At 43.8% G+C, this 16698-nt stretch overlaps 2 non-coding genes across 2 annotated transcripts; both read left to right on the top strand.

The window, feature by feature from the left end:
* The first annotated feature begins 598 nt into the window (after positions 1-598).
* LOC119923388 lies at positions 599-736 on the top strand. The gene has a single exon (XR_005448844.1). It is a non-coding gene; the product is annotated as a small nucleolar RNA SNORA7 (small nucleolar RNA).
* Positions 737-11312: 10576 nt separating this feature from the next.
* LOC119923387 lies at positions 11313-11452 on the top strand. Its single transcript, XR_005448843.1, has one exon. It is a non-coding gene; the product is annotated as a small nucleolar RNA SNORA7 (small nucleolar RNA).
* Positions 11453-16698: the final 5246 nt, after the last annotated feature.

Below are 16698 nucleotides of genomic sequence, written 5' to 3'. Positions count from 1 at the left end.
TATTATTATGATCCTTATTATTAAATGTTTTCATTCACTACGTTATCCAAAATAATACGTGTGTCTGAGCAATGAGTAATATTTCTTGGGAAACAAAATTAGGACAGAAATCCAAAAAAAGTAAATGAGTTATCAATTTTCAAAAATTCCCTGAGAGTTTCTTGGAGTGAATCACAGCTTTAGTCTGGGTGTTATTTGTTTATAATTACCAGATTAGTTAGTATTCCAATGATTGACTCAATACACACAAAAGGCAGCAAATATACCTGAATCAATAGGTCCTTTAGATTTGTATCAAGCCATTCTTTTAACTCCTTGCATCCACTTTCTCACATTGCATACAGGTGACTGCACTAGATATGATTGTAAGTATATTCTCTCATTTTGGCATGGTAAGAGTCTTAGCCCATGCAAATACTCTCAAGTCTGTTTTATGATAGTATGCAGAAAATTCATTTTGAGAGGATTTTTTCCTTATGAGTAATAGTGCTCTAATTCATCCCGTTTTTATGAATGCCATATAACATTTATTTATACTAGCAATATTAATACCCTTACAAATCAAATAAATCAAAATCAAATCAATAAATCCTTAGCACCTCTTTCAGGGTCGTATCTGGAGAGTTTCCGGTACTCTACCAATCAGGACTACAGGAGGGAGAGTCAAGCAGAGGCATACCCATTCCATTCCTAGCTTGGGCAGTGGCTAGTGAGTGGAAGGCAATCTGTTACAAGTCAAAACTCACCTGAGCTGGGCAGAAAAGGACTGGGAGAGGATCTAGGGCAGAGACTCATTTACTGCTTGGAAGGAGGCAATGGTAAACCACTTCCATATTTTTACCGAGAAAACTCTCTGGATATACTACCAGAACAATTGCAGATGGAAGTGAGGAATTCTGGGAGAGATGTTTCTACGGCATGTCTATGGGTCGGACACGACTCGACAGCATAAGACAACAACACCAACTCCTTAGCAAAATCAAGTTGAATATTGACAAATTCCCCTATTTACCTATTGAATTATTTTATGCCACGTTACCCTTATTATTCTACTGGAGATAGTTGGTCCAGTAATGATTTCTCAAGGGATTCAATTTTTCACCCCAAATATAGGATGTTGAATTGTTTTTTTAAAATTTGACCTAGAAAGATTAATATTTTCAGTTGTTGATCCAAATCATAGTTTAGTGACTAACTGAATAGAATATATATATATATATATATATATATATATATGTATAGTATATATATATATATGTATATAGTATACATAGTATATGTATGTATGTATGCTTGGTATGTATAGTCCCCCTCTAGACTGTAGCTCGTTGTGGGCAGGGAATTTGTCTATTGGTTGTTATAGTGTACTCTGCCAAGCACTTAGTACAGGGCTTTACACACAGTAGGCGCTCAGTAAATATGATTGAATGGATGAATGAATGAATGTAGAGAATTGTTGTGCAAGGACTCTTCGCATTAAAATGAACCTGATTCCTTCACTAGATTAGTTACCGAGCTGGGATCGGATAATCTGAATTCCCTTGTCTGGTGAGGGTTTGATGAATGGAGTGGTAGGGGAAAAAGAGGGAAGGAAAGGATGAATCTCATACAAATGTGAGTGAAGAGGACCAGTGTGTAGGCACGGAACATGCCTACCAACTCTGTTGTGTTGTATTCAAGCACTTAGCACAGTACTCTTAATGCAGTAAATGCTCAAAAAATTCCATTGATTGACTGAAGTAAGATGAAGATAATTCTTCATTTGCACTAATAGCACTCTGATACTCCTTCAATTTCCTTATATTACTACAGCTGTCTCCCAAGAGCTTAGATCAACACACACAATAGATTCTCAATAAATACCTGTGGTTTGTTAACTTTACTAAAGTGCCAGCCCAATTATTTGTAAATGTTATTGCTGCTCATATTACATTAATGCCATAATGTCAAAATGATAATAAAAATAATTGTTGTTGTAAAAATTGGTATTTGCTAAGTCCTATGTGCCAAGCACTGTACTAAGTGCTGGGATAGATAAAATACAAACAGATCAGACTCTGTCTCTGTACCAGCTGGGACTCATGGTCTAAAGCAGGTGAGAGAACAGGTATTTCATCCCCATTCATTATATTATACCAACTGCTTAATATAGTACTCTGCACACAGTATGTGCTCAATAGATAACATGAGTTGATTGATTGATCCTATAGATGAGGAAATTAAGGCACAGAGAATTCAAGTGACTTGCTCAAGATCATACAGAAGGTAAGAAGTGGAACTGGGTTTAGGGTCTTACTAGATAGAGCACTGGCCTGGGAGTCAGAAGGTCATGGGTTCTAATTCCAACTCGGCCACTTTTCTGCGGTGTGACGTTGGGCAAGTCACTTAACTTCTTTAGGCCTCAGTTCCCTCATTTGTAACATGAGGATTAAGCCAGTGAGCCCTATGTGGTACAGGGACTGTGTTTGACACGATTATCTTGAATCTACTCTAGATCTTAGAACAGTGACAGGCACTTAACAAATGCCATATTTTTTCCCACTAATCACCACTGCTTCTCAGTAGTTGTACACTAACCTGTCTTGTAATTTTATTGTAATAATTGTGATATTTGTTAAACACTTACTAGGTGCCAGTCACTGTACTAAGCAATGGGGTAAAAAATACCAGCTAATTTTGTTGAACATCCCTGTCCTAAGTGTGGCTCACAGTCTTAATCCCCATTTTACTTCTAGACTGTGAGCACCCTTTTGGGTAGGGACTGTCTCTATATGTTGCCAACTTGTACTTCCCAAGCGCTTATTACAGTACTCTGCACACAGTAAGTGCTCAATAAATACGATTAAATGAATGAATGAATTTTACAGATCAGGTAACTGAGGCACAGGGAGATAAAGTGACTTGTCAAAGGTCACACAGTGGATAAGTGGTGGAGTGGGATTAGAACCAAGGTCCTTCTGATACCCAGGCTTGTGGTCTGTTCACTAGGCCATGCTACTTCTCTTATGCATCACTTGGCCAATGCAGTACAAGTTTCTTCCAACACCAGCTTGTGTTCTATTGAAATAGATGAGTGTTGTAAAACACATTCATTAATTTCCTAACTCTGTTCATCCAAAATGCTTAGTGTAAGTACACGTTTTAGAAGAACTGAGTATGACACTTTATTCTATTGTGCAATCATTATACTTGCTTTATTTGAGCCAAAGCAGTGCAAGTATACCACCTAGTCACAGGTCAGGAAATGCAAGCTCAGTGCCTTCCTAATGTCATTATCATAGCACAGTGGATACAGCAGAGGCCTGAGAGTAAGAAGGTCATGGGTTCTAATCCCCACTCCACCACTTGTCTGCTGGGTGACCCTAGGCAAGTCCCTTCACTTCTCTGTGCCTCAGTTCCCTCATCTTTAAAAGGGGGACCGAGAGTGTGAGCCTCACTTGGGGCCAGGGAGTATGTCCAACACGATTAGCTTTAATCCACTCCAGTGTCTGATGCATAGTAAGTGCTTAACAAATACCACAATTATTTTTATTAATATAATCATTGTCATCATTATTATTATTATATTTGTTTAGCACTGTTACAAGTTCTGGGGTAGATTCAAGTCAATCAGGTTGGAAACAGTTCCTGTCCCACTTAGGGTTCACAGTCTAAATTGGAGGGGCAAAGATTTAATCCCCATTTTAATCTCCATTTTACAGTTGAGGAAATTGAGACACAGGTAACTTCAGTGACTTGCCCAAGATCACATGGCTGGAAATTGGCAGAACCAGAATTAGAACCCAGGACCTTTGGCTCCTGGGCCCGGGCTCTTTCCACTATGCCATACTGCAAGGGCAAGGAGAAGGTTCACTAGTAATTTTATTTATTCATATTAATGCCTGTCTCATTCTTTAGACTGAAAGTTCATTGTGGGCAGGAAATGTGACTGCACAAGTGCTTGGTATCTGGGATGTACCTGGGCTTGGTATCTGGACTTGCAACAGTATCTTCAGGTAGGATCTCCTCCCTCCTCTCAAGTGCTACTCCAGCCACCTGTGCTTCGGACCCCATTCCCTCTCATTTTATGAAAGAACTTGCCCCCTTCTCTCCTCCCCTCCTTAACTCCCATCTTCAACTGCTCACTCTCCACTGGTTCCTTCCCTTCTGCCTTCAAACATGCCCAAGTCCCCCCATCCTAAAAAACCCTCTTGACCCCACCTCCTCTTCTAGTTATCTCCTTATCTCTCTCCTACCCTTCCTTTCCAAATTTCTAGAACGAGTTGTCTACACTCGCTGCCTCGAATTCCTCAATGCCAACTCTCTCCTTGACCCCTCCACTCTGGCTTCTATCCCCTACACTCCACCTAAACTGTCCTCTCAAAGGTCACCAATGACCTCCTTCTTGTCAAATCCAATGGCTCCTACTCTATCCTAATCCTCCTCGATGTCTCAGCTGCCTTCGACGCTATGGATCATCCCCTTCCCCTCAACATGCTATCCAACCTTGGCTTCACATACTCTGTCCTCTCCTGTTTCTCCTCTTAACTCTCCAGCCATTCATTCTCAGTCTCCTTTGTGGGCACCTCCTCACCTCCTATCCCCTTACTGTAGGGGTTCCTCAAGGGTCAGTTCTTGGTCCCCTTCTGTTCTTTAACTACATTCACTCCCTTGGTGAACTCATTCATTCCCACGGCTTCAACTATCATCTCTACGCTAATTACACCCAAATCTACATCTCTGCCCCTGCTCTCTCTCCCTTCCTCCAGGCTCGTATCTCATCCTGACTTCAGGACACCTCCATCTGGATGTCTGCCCGCCATATAAACCTCAACATGTCCAAGACTGAAATCCTTATCTTCCCTCCCAAACCCTGTCCTCTCCCTGATTTTCCCGTCACTGTAGACAGCACTACCATCCTTCCTGTCTCACAAGCCCGAAACCTTGGTGTCATCCTCGACTTCGCTCTCTCATTCACCCCACACATCCAAGCCGGCACCAAATCTGCCGGTCTCACCTCCACAACATCACCAAGAGCTGCCCTTTCCTCTCCATCCAAACCACTACCTTGCTGGTTCAATCTCTCATCCTATCCCGACTGGATTGCTGCATCAGCCTCCTCTCTGATCTCCCATTCTCTTGTCTCTCCCCACTTCAGTCTATACTTCACTCTGCTGCCCAGATTATCTTTGTACATAAACGCTCTGGTCATGTCACTCCCCTCCTCAAAAATCTCCAGTAGTTGTCTGTTAACCTAAGAATCAAGCAAAATCTCCTCACTCTCAGCTTCAAGGCTCTCCATCACCTCAACCCCTCCTACCTCACCTCTCTTCTCTCCTACAGCCCAGCCTGCACCCTCTGCTCCTCTTCCGCTAACCTCCTCAGTGTGTCTCTTTCTCACCTGTCCCACCATCGAACCCCGGTCCACATCCTTCCCCTGGCCTGGAATGCCCTCCCGCCACACATTCACCAAGCCAGCTCTCTTCCTCCCTTCAAAACACTACTGAGAGCTCACCTCCTCTAGGAGGCCTTCACAGACTGAGCCCCCGTTTTCCTTTCTTCCTCCTCATCCCCCCGTCTGCCCTACCTCCTTCTCCTCCCCACAACACTTGTATATATTTGTACAGATTTATTATTCTATTTATTTTACTTGGACATATTTACTACTCTATTTCTTTTGTTAATGATGTGCACATAGCTATAATTTTATTTGTTCTGGCGGTTTTGACACCTTCCTACATGTTTTGCTTTGTTGTCTGTCTCCCCCTTCTAGACTGTGAGCTCGTTGTTGGGTAGGGACCATCTATATTATGTTGTCGACCTGTACTTCCCAAGTGCTTAGTACAGTGCTCTGCACACAGTAACTGCTCCATAAATATGATTGAATGAATGAATAAATGAATGGTACAATGCTCTGCACACAGTAACTGCACAATAAATATAATCAAATGACTGACTGACTTGCGCTAGCACAGACTGCAGGCTGAGGTTTAGTGTGGGACAAGGGCAGGTAAGTACAAGGAGAGATTTCAAGCTGAGCCTTAGAGCCAGTCATCTGGAGATTAGCATTATATAGAAGGAAACGGGTAGTCATTGATTGTTTTTGAAGTGGAGAGAGTTGTTAGTGGAACGACATTTTAGGAGTTGATGTGGTCTACGGAGTGAATTTTAACCTGAAGTGGGAAGAATTTGGAAGAAGGGAGGTCATTGAAGAGGCTGATACAGTAACCTAACCAGAGATGACAAGATCTTGAGCCAGGGTGGTGGTTATTTGTGTGGAAAGCATAGGTTTCAGGTAGAATGTCCTGGCGAGATTAAGTCTGTAGAAATTAAATATTTAGTATTACATTGATTATGGGATAATGTGGTTTATGGTGTGAAGGGTGCTAATAATTTCTCTAAATGGGTTATAGGAGAACGTAATTCCTGACATCCCATTGGCTGAACAAATCAGACCTTATACTGGGCAGCCTGGAAAATGTCCTAAATTCAGCAAGGTCCTAACAGCTAATATAAAACTGAGCCCAGGATGTCTTGATGGATATTTTAATGCTGCTTTTCTGTGTCATACATAATTGATCCCTACTAATCAAATATTTGTCTTTATTCATAATTTATTATCAGCTCTTAATGGAACTGCAATGCATCTATTTAAAATCAATAAGTTACACAAATATTCTTACTTCCTTGACTTACATTTTATATATTCAATTATTCCTGCTGTATCTAATGAGCAAAAGAGGATGATGGAAGTGGGCTTACATTCCATTAGAAGATATCTGTAAAGAATGTTTATGTTCCTTATATTTGGGGTGACATCTCAATGGTCAAGGGTGTTGTTTATTAGATTTAATGGGGCATGGATAAATCTTGACTTGGTGGAAACATTTAAATAAAAGAAAGGCAATTTGGGGAAATGTATTGGAGTCAATATATTTAGTAATCTGGTTGCATAAGACCATAATTTTGGCAACAGTTTATGTTATTGTTGCTATATTCCCTTGCATTAACTATCCTCAGTTACTGCTGAGACTTAATCCCTTGAGTGTATTCTGATTCTCAGCAGTAACTGAGGATAGTTAATATAATGGACTCAAAAGACCCTTTGCAGTAGTGAAAACACCAACTACTCTTTTTTGGCTTGGCGGTAAAGGTATTTATTGCAATGTAATCATAAACATTTTTCCACGTACTGAAGACTAGAGAAGGTAATCATTTTAAAGTAAGCGTACTATTCTTATTATATCTTTATGAAAACAATCTAGTTTAATTCATCTCCTTTGTGAATAAATGTGAATACTATTTTTTTCTCACTCTTCTTCTTAATTCATATTTCAAGCTGACAGGAAACTTATCTGTGTTGAAATGTTCATCTGCCAGGTTTTATCCCCCTCATCACTTTACCCTCTTTTGATACTCTTACAGAGCTATGGCTAAAATATAGTCTTCATATTTTTAATTCGATTCTGGGCTGTTATGAATCTGGGAACCCAGTTTTTCAATCACAGTGCAACATCACTGCAGAGGGCATTTGATGATTTGGATTTGCTGTGAACTCTGCTATCTTCACTTGGATGAAAGGAGAGTGTGGATTGATGATGTACAAGTTCCACTAGAATGCAGATCACATGAGCAATAACTCAGACAAGATATGATTGCATGCTTCGTACTGTCTTCTTACACTTTGAGCACTTACGTTTGGATATTTTTCTCACTTTTAAGCCTGCCATATTTGGAAGCACAGAGTGGGCTTTACAGACATGGAGAGCATGAGGAGAGCAGAGAAGCATCATGTCCTGACAAGCTGCGGGGCCCAGTAGAAAGAGCCTGGGCCTGGGAGTCAGAGGACCTGAGTTCTAATCCCAACTCCACTACCTCTCTGCTGTGTGACCTTGGGTAAGTCACTTAAATTTCCCTGTGCCTCAGTTCCTTCATTTGCAAAATAGAGATTCACTATCTCCATTCACTTAGACTTAGACCCTCACTTAGAGCATTCACTTAGATTCACTTAGACTTTGAGCCTCATGTGGGTCCTATTGGCCATTTGTACTCTCCAAGCACTTAGTACAGTGCTCTGCACACATTCATTCATTCATTCATTCAATCGTATTTATTGAGCGCTTACTGTGTGCAGTGCACTGTACTAAGACCTTGGGAAGTACAAGTTGGCAACATATAGAGATGGTCCCTACCCAACAGTGGGCTCACAGTCTAGAAGGGGGAGACAGAGAAGAAAACAAAACATATTAACAAAATAAAATAAGTAGAATAAATAGTAAGTACAACAAGTAAGTATAACACAGTAAGCACTCAATAAATATGATTAAATGAAATATGACTGAATGTATCTACCCAGGATATTTTGCATCTACTTGGCACATAGTAAGCACTTAACAAATACCACAGTTATTATTGTCATTATTATCATTATCATTTGTATGTGAGAACGATGATAATAATGATAACAATGAGAGGAGACCTGCATGAATTTTGTAGTGGTTGGAAAATTGCTTAGGGACCACACAAGGATGCTTCCTCCATTAGAGAAGCAACCCCTCCATTGTAACCTTGCTTTATTGGGAAAACTGACAACAGGGAAAAGGGAAGGAATGAAGGGAGAGAAGTTTCTTTTTCTTCCAAAAATTACCACTGGAAACACATATTATTAAGCTCTGCCTTGAAAATGAAAAACATTTTTTCTCATTCCAAAATGTTGCCAAGTATAATGTTGTAGAAATGGCTTGAAAAAGAAAAGAAAACTAGCTTTAATACAGATTTGGTTTTTGAAGGTTTTCATGCCTTTCTGGTCTGTTATGTTTTAATCTGTTTTTTCCTAGTACCAATCTGATGTACCTATCTTTTCCTCGGAATGAAATTGTTGTGTAAAGTAAGGAACTATTACCATGCAATTAGGATTTCCACATAAAGCCAATTCCCACTGCAACTTTTATGTGAGGGAATTTATGATGATATATTTATGAATTGAGCCAAATCCTCCTTCCAATAAAAGGAGGAGGATTTCGAGTGGGGACAGGAGAGCAAGGAGTTCTAGCCTTAAAGGCTCATCCAAAGCATTCTGTTTTTATATTATTTCTGAGGCTTTTTTAGTCACATTGAGATGTTTCGATAATATTAGCATATGGAAAATAATTTATTTTCTCAGCTTCTTAAGGAACTCAGTTTGTTTAAATGTTTTCAAAATTGAAAGTATATGTAAAGAAAGCTGTCCATTGGGGTTATTTACCTGAGATTCTAATTCTGTTTTTGGTATTTGTTAAGTGTTTATTATGTGTCAAGCACTGTTCTAAGTGCTGGAGTAGTTACAAGTTAATCAGAACGGATACAGTCTCTGGCCCACCTGGGACTCACGGTCAAAGTAGGAAGAAAAACAGGTTTTGAATCTCCATTTTGCATTTGAGGAAATTGAGGCACAGAGAAATTAAGTGACTTACCCAAGGTCACAAAGTGAGCAAGTAGCAGAGCCGGGATTAGAACTCAGGTTATCTGGTTTCCAGGCCCAGAGTTTTATTCCCTTTGATTACATAGGCAAAATGAGACCCAGGAAATTTGTCATTCTACTAAGCTCATTTAGAAAGGGAATGATAATAATAATAATAATGGCATTTTGTTAAGCACATATTATGTGCCAAGGCACTGTACTAAGCGCTGGGGTGGATACAAACAAATCTGGTTGGACATAGTCCCTGTCCCACATGGGGCTCACAGTCCTCATCCCCATTTTGCAGATGAGGTAACAGAGGCACAGAGAAGTAAATTGATTTTCCCATGATCACGCAGCAGACAAGTGGTGGACCCGGCATTAGAACCCATGACATTCTGACTCCCAGGCTCATGCTCTATCCACTACACCAGGCTGTAGGCAGGGAATTTTTCTACACACTCTGTTACATTGTACTCTCCCAAGTGCTGAGTACAGTGCTCAGCACACAGTAAGCACTCAATAAATATGATTGATTGATTGATAGCCCCTGATTTTATGACTTTCAATCAAGTGCAATATAAACTTCAGGTCTTCACCTCTTTGATAACTAGAATTATTACGATAGAAATGTGAAGTTTGAAGGATATAATGAGGCATATTTTGAAAGTATATTTTAGATTAACCAGTTCTGAGGGCTTAGCTCTTCTACACATAGTGGATGATAAACATTCAGAGCTTATGGATTCAGAAAGTTGTACAGGTAGAAAATATTAGCAGGTTCAAGAGGGTGTTGTCTAAATAAAAGGATGAATGATCTATGAAGAGAAAATCAGGCCTGGAAAGGGTTACAATAATGATGGCATTTATTAAGCACTTATTATGTGCAAAGCACTGTTCTAAGTGCTGGGGAGATTACAAGGTGATCAGGTTGTCCCACAGGGGGCTCACAGTATTAATCCCCATTTTACAATTGAGGTAACTGAGGAACAGAGAAGTGAAGTGATTTGCCCAAAGTCACACAGCTGACAATTGGCAGACCCGGGATTTGAACCCCTGACCTCTGACTCCAAAGCCCATGCTCTTTCCACTGAGCCATGCAGCTTCTTCTAAATGTTGGTGCAACCCTAAACATTAAGATGTTTCAATAAGAGCAAACAGCAATCATTAAATCGATAGTGTATATTGAGAGCTTTTTTGATGGCATTTATTAAGCACTTACTATGTGCAAAGCACTGGGGAGGTTACAAAATGATCAGGTTGTCCCACGGGGGGGCTCACAGTCTTAATCCCCATTTTACAGCGGAGGTAACTGAGGCCCAGAGAAGTTAAGTGACTTGCCCAAAGTCACATAGCTGACAATTGATGGAGCCAGGATTTGAACCCATGACCTCTGACTCCAAAGCCCATGCTCTTTTCCACTGAGCCACGCTGCTTCTCTTATTCCTTGAAGCACTGTGCACTAAGTACTAAGCACTTGGGAGAATACAATAAAATAGAGTTGGTAAGCACATTATCTGCCCACAAGGAGCTTACTGTCTAGAGGGGAAGACAGGCATTAACATTATAAATAAGTAAATAATCACACAGTTCTCATTGCAGCAACTGGAGACTAGTCTCATCTACCTCACCACCAATTTCTCACCCACTTCCTACCTCTGGCCTGGAAACTCTCCTTCTTTGAATCCAGCAGATGATCCTTCTCTCACTCTCAAAGCCTTATTGAAGGCAAATCTCCTCCATGAGCCCTTCCCGAGCTAGGCCCTCATTTCCTCTTCTTCCACTCCCTTCTACATCACCCTTGCACTGGGATTTTCATCCTATACTAATCCCATCAGTCCCAAAGCACATATTATCCATAATCTATTTATTTATATTACTGTATTAGTGGACCCCTCTCTCAGGGTCGCACCCGGAGAGTACCCAGTACTCTACCAGTCTCGACTATAGGAGAGAGAGAGTCAAGCAGAAGCATACCCATTGCATTCCTAGCTTGGGCAGGGGCTAGAAAGTGGAAGGCAATCTGCTACAAGTCAAAACTAAATTGCTTTGGGCAGCAGCAGCATGGGAGATAGGCGAGAGCAGAGACTCAAGTTGACTGCGTGGAAGGACGCAATGACAAACCACGTCTATATTTTTACCAAGAACACTCCGTGGATCCGCTACAAAAACGATTCCAGCTGAAGGTGGGGCAGTTTGGAAAAGATGTGTCCTTGGTGTCGCTATGGGTCAGAGACGACTCAATGGCATAAGACAGAGCAAGATTAATGGGCCATATCTAATGCCTCACCATGTATTTTTTCTTATTGTTTAATTCAGGGCTTTGCAAATAGTAGGTGCCTAATAAATAGTACTATTGAGTAACTTCAAAAACATAGAAAGATGAAGAGGGGAGGAGAGTGGAAATATGGATCAGGATTGTGGGCATAAGAGAGTGAAGAATAATAAAAATAACAAGGAGAGGAAGGGATGGATCTGGAAAACTGCAGAGGAAAAAACAACAGGATTTAAAGATGAACTGCATGTGAGAGGTACAAATCAGAAGAGTCATAAATGACGTTATGGGCAGGGAGAATAACAGGAAAATGAAGGTATGAGAATGAATCCCACAGTCCCCAAATATGAATTATTTTGTAGCTCTTTACCCACGCTCCTGATTATAGCCAATAAAGGAGAATTCCGCAGAGTACTGCAGAGAACTCTCCAACCGACACACAGACACGCAGACACACATATATACAGGACAGACCTCTGACTCTAAGAGACATTCCTAGTCAGGGTGCATCATCATGGGGGTGATAGTTGCTATCGAGATGGGGTGACCTCTCAAAGTTCTGGAGATTTTTATCATCATGGATTTTCTTTTCAGAACTTTTGAAGAATTATAATTTCAAGATTTGAATTAGTGATATATCTCTAGAGGTGTTAGTTCCAGGCGATGTTTCATATCTTTCACTTTATTACTTTCTCCTTATCTATAATTTATATTAATGTCTGTCTCTCCCACTGGATTATAAACTCCTTGGGGGCAGGGATCATGTCTACTAACTCTAGTGTCCTCTCAAGAATTCCGTGTAGTGCTCTGCACATAGAAAGAGCTCGTGAGAAGATGCCCCCCATGTCAGCTGGGGTCACTGACCAGAGGGCGGCTCCGGGTTCTTTACATTGAACAACGATGAGACAAAGACCAGACATCGAGCCAGAGTGATCAGTTCTGCCTCTTTATTGGGTGTACTCACATAGCTGTAGCACAGCAAGCAAACTAAGGAGGGGTTCTGAGTACTAATCAGCAGGGCAGGCTCTGCAAGGCTCAGTTTAAACGCCGACAACTAAAAATAGCCGCAATGCCTCATATACGAAGGTCCCTTGAACTGGTTAGCCCTAACCATATTCCCAGGTTGTCTTTCTGATTGAGACAATTCCCGGTTCACAAACTTGTAGTGTAGCAGTTCTGTGTCCTTGCTGTAGGTTGCTCAGGCGGAGGGAGGGGGAGAATTCACAGATAGGGCACTCTACCCACACTCCACCCCTGCCCCCTTCATACGCCTAGAGCAACCAGGAGCTGGGGACCCTAATAGTCAGGGGGGCCTGCGCTGTGGGTAGCTCAGGTGGAGGGAGGGGGTGAATTCACAGATAGGGCACTCTTCCAACACTCCACCCCTTTGCCCCCTCTGTATGCCTAGAGCAATGAAGAGCTGGGGACCACGATAGTTCTGGTGGAGGGCCTGTGCAATTAACAGCATCCTAGCGCCAAAGCTGCTCAGATCATGATGCACCCTAGCACGACCCACTGGAAACAATGTCCCCTTCCAACACTCCCGCACCCTCACACCATGAGAACCACCCACAGTCTGTCACCATACTTTGGTTCAGGGTTCGTATCTACAGTCCAGCTTTAGTTAGGCGGAGCATGGTGCGGTTCCAGTCTTGCTATGCATCCACTGAGTCCACTAGATCCGTTGGCATGTCCCAGAGGAGGGTGTGGTGTTTATGTCGCTCCCATCTGGGGAAGTTGATAGAATTACCAATGTGCAACCCTACTAAAGACATATTACAACAAACAAGCATTAAATTAGCACATGCAGCACTAGCACTATAATTAAAATTGTTATATGTTCTCTGCACATCCAACAGAATTTCCCATTACCCAAATACCAGTAGTCTCCCTTTTCCACTCCAGTGATAGAAATTGGCCAACTGTCCTGTACGCTCTCATGTCCCCTGGAGTCCCATGGGCAGAACCAATCCCTCTTTACTTGGGTACACCCAGAAGGGGAGAAGGGCTCCCATTCATTCCTCGACCCATTCCACCATCCCCACCTCTCTCCCAGGGGGACCAAACCCTTGCCATCTTGCACTATCCCTAATCCCACTAGGGTAGTGGTTCACAGGGGCAGTTTGCCCACCGGGTGGCATACCCTCAGCTTACAGTAATGGGTGGTACACCCACAGTATAGTACCTGAATGGCAGGCCATGTGACAGAGGCTGGATACAGGTGAGCCAGGCTGGGGAGCCACTGTGCTTGGCTTACTTCTTCTGTTAGGGTGGTGAGATATGATAGCAGCCCTAATTGAGTTTGAATGCAGGCATCTGACCAGGCGATGTTTTGGCCCACCAGGCCAGCTCGCCTGCGAGTATACCCACCCACATCTTCAGAGTTCCAGTTGACAGTGCCATTCTTCTCCACCCTCCAGCGTCCTGCAACATTCCAGTGCTAATTAGCTGTTGGATCTGGCTTTCATATTGGAGGTCTCGGCCTCTGGCATCCCCTAGGCCTTGGATGTCTGCTTGTTTCCATACTCCTAGCATGCCGCTGACCCACCCAGTGTTGTCTCTCTTCTATTGTCCGGGGGCCCTTGCTGGCTACCGGACCCCTACCTACCAGGCCCATTGTCGCCGGAGCTGGGCCAGGGCATTGGAGCAGTTTGGGTGATGGGTATCCACCTACCACGGTTTGAACGACCTGGAGATTGCCTTGGTAGTCCATCGAGTGTGGGTTAACAGGCAAGCCCCTTCCAGGGTGACTTCCCATAGCTCCAGCATATGGCAGAGTACCTGCGCAGTGGTGCTGAATACTGTCACAGTCTCCCAGGGCCCATTGAATTCTCCGGCTGTGATTACAGTGGCAGGTAATTCTCATCCTTAGGGGTGGCGTCCCACCACACATTGGTTCTGCCGGTCCACTGTGCTGGCATGGTGGTGTCACCTTCCAGCAGGGTAAGGGCCACAGAATGTCATGTTGGGCGGCCCACTCCTTGACCTCGTGCCCCATAAAGTGGGTCCCCTGATCAGAATCTATGTAGGCCGGCAAGCCGTCCAGCCCTCATCACCTGAAGCCCTTGTATAGTAACAACCTGCATTGCTGCTGCCACTGGGTTGGTGAACACTACTCCCATCTGAGTATCCACCGCGGTGAGCAAGTATCTCTTTCCCTGACTTAGGGGCAGGGGTCCTCTTATGGCCATAGGGCCACAAATCCTTTTTCATACAATGTTTACAATCTTGCAAGAATTCACGTACCTCCTTGAGGCTTCCTTCCCACCCCGGTCTGTGGAGAGCTCGATACGTGGCATCCACCCTGCTATGAGGTAGTACCTCATGTATGCCCTGGATGGCGTTGGTGGGCCGTGCCTCCCGCCATTGTGTGAGCCCGCCTACCTCCTCGTTCCTGGGGGTCCCCGGTGAGCTGGCACATGGTACACGGTGAGGGGGGCCTCCCGGGCTCTTAATATTCGGGCAATGTCACACCACATCTCTTTTCCCATACCTCGCCCCATGCTACCATCCACCCTTTGGCTTCCCACACTCCCAACCATGGGGCTAGGCTGCTGTATACAGCCCACACGAGTCGGTTGCCAAGGCATCTACATCAGGGTGCGTGGATAGGAGCATCCATACCACCCTGAGTTCAGCCCATTGGCTGGACTAATGGACCCCTTTTTCCCAGAGGATGGTATCCATGGGCGGGTGGACTGTAACTGCAGCCCACATAATCAGGTTCCCTTTGGCTGACACATCAGTGTACCATGTCCCAGCTGGCAGTTCCCCCTCCCCCTTCTCCACAGGCCAATTCTCACAAATTGGTACTGAGGGAATCGAGGGAGGGGGTCCTGGGTTCTCAAGTGTCACCACCCCCAATATACACTCGGGCACTACCGTGATGAGTGCCTGATAGGTGGTGGGGGCCATCTGGCCCACACCCAATCATAGGGTGGTTCTCACGGCAGAGGTGCTGTGTCCTCGAAACCCTTCTACCCACATCCAGGGGCCCATGAATTTCCTGGGGTCCCCATGGATACGGGTGACTTACACACTGGTGTCCACCAAGGCAAAGGTGAACTGAATATTCTGGGGACCCCAGCAAACGGTCAGGGTAACGTATGGTCTCCGATCTCCCCTGATTGACCTGACCCAAAGGGAGCGGCCTTGGCTACTTCCCTACGTCTGGTCTCTCCATTTGTTCAGGTCCGGGTACAGCGGTGCAGAAGGCCCCACCTGGGGCTGAGTGAATGGGCCTCCTTTTTTGCACCCATTGACACTTTCGGTGATTCAGCTGTGGGTTTGCCTTCCCCTGTGGTATACCTCTGATCCTTAGGTAGTTTTCTCCACAGGGCCAACAGCACGGTGTTTGGCTGTTTATCTTTTCTCATTTGATCCTGGCCCCTATTAAATCTCTCCACGTTTGGGATCGGGGTACCCTCTGTTTTGCCTCTTCCAGAGAGATGGGTTCTGTTGGAGCCACCCCTCGAATCCTGCTACCCTTTGGAATCAGCCCCTCCAGATCCCCCAAAGCCAGTACAAGATCTATGACAGGCTTGCCCATCTTCTCCGCAACCAGGGATAGCAACACTCCCTCTATGTTAGGGGATGCTGAATTGAGGAGCTTACTGTGCATCCCCGGAATTCAAGAGTGCTGCATTGGAGCTATAATCTCCTGCAACATATATTTGCTGTTTCATTCCCAACCTTCTCAATAATGTGCATGCCTCTTCTACATCAACCCAATCTTCTGGTTCAGCAGGTAGCTTTTCTGGGGTGGTCCAGGTGTCTTTTCTGGTGGCCACTGCCCAATCCATCAGGGAGTGATTACCCATGTTGACCTGACCCACCTTCAACCACTGCCTGACTTGAAGGGTAGCTGCAACTCCAGTTAATTTAATCCCGTCACCCTCCTGGTCCCAGCATCGGACCGTCCGTGACAGCAGCGTTTCTCGAGGCTGCTGATGGTATTGCTTGTGGACCCCATCAATTCTGCCGGGGCATAATCCCTTACAGCGAT

The sequence above is a fragment of the Tachyglossus aculeatus genome, unplaced genomic scaffold (assembly GCF_015852505.1).
Source record: "Tachyglossus aculeatus isolate mTacAcu1 unplaced genomic scaffold, mTacAcu1.pri scaffold_182_arrow_ctg1, whole genome shotgun sequence".
NCBI classification, from domain to species: domain Eukaryota; kingdom Metazoa; phylum Chordata; class Mammalia; order Monotremata; family Tachyglossidae; genus Tachyglossus; species Tachyglossus aculeatus.
The sequence above is the reverse complement of the archived record's forward strand: the minus strand, read 5'-3'. Positions and strand labels throughout refer to the sequence as shown.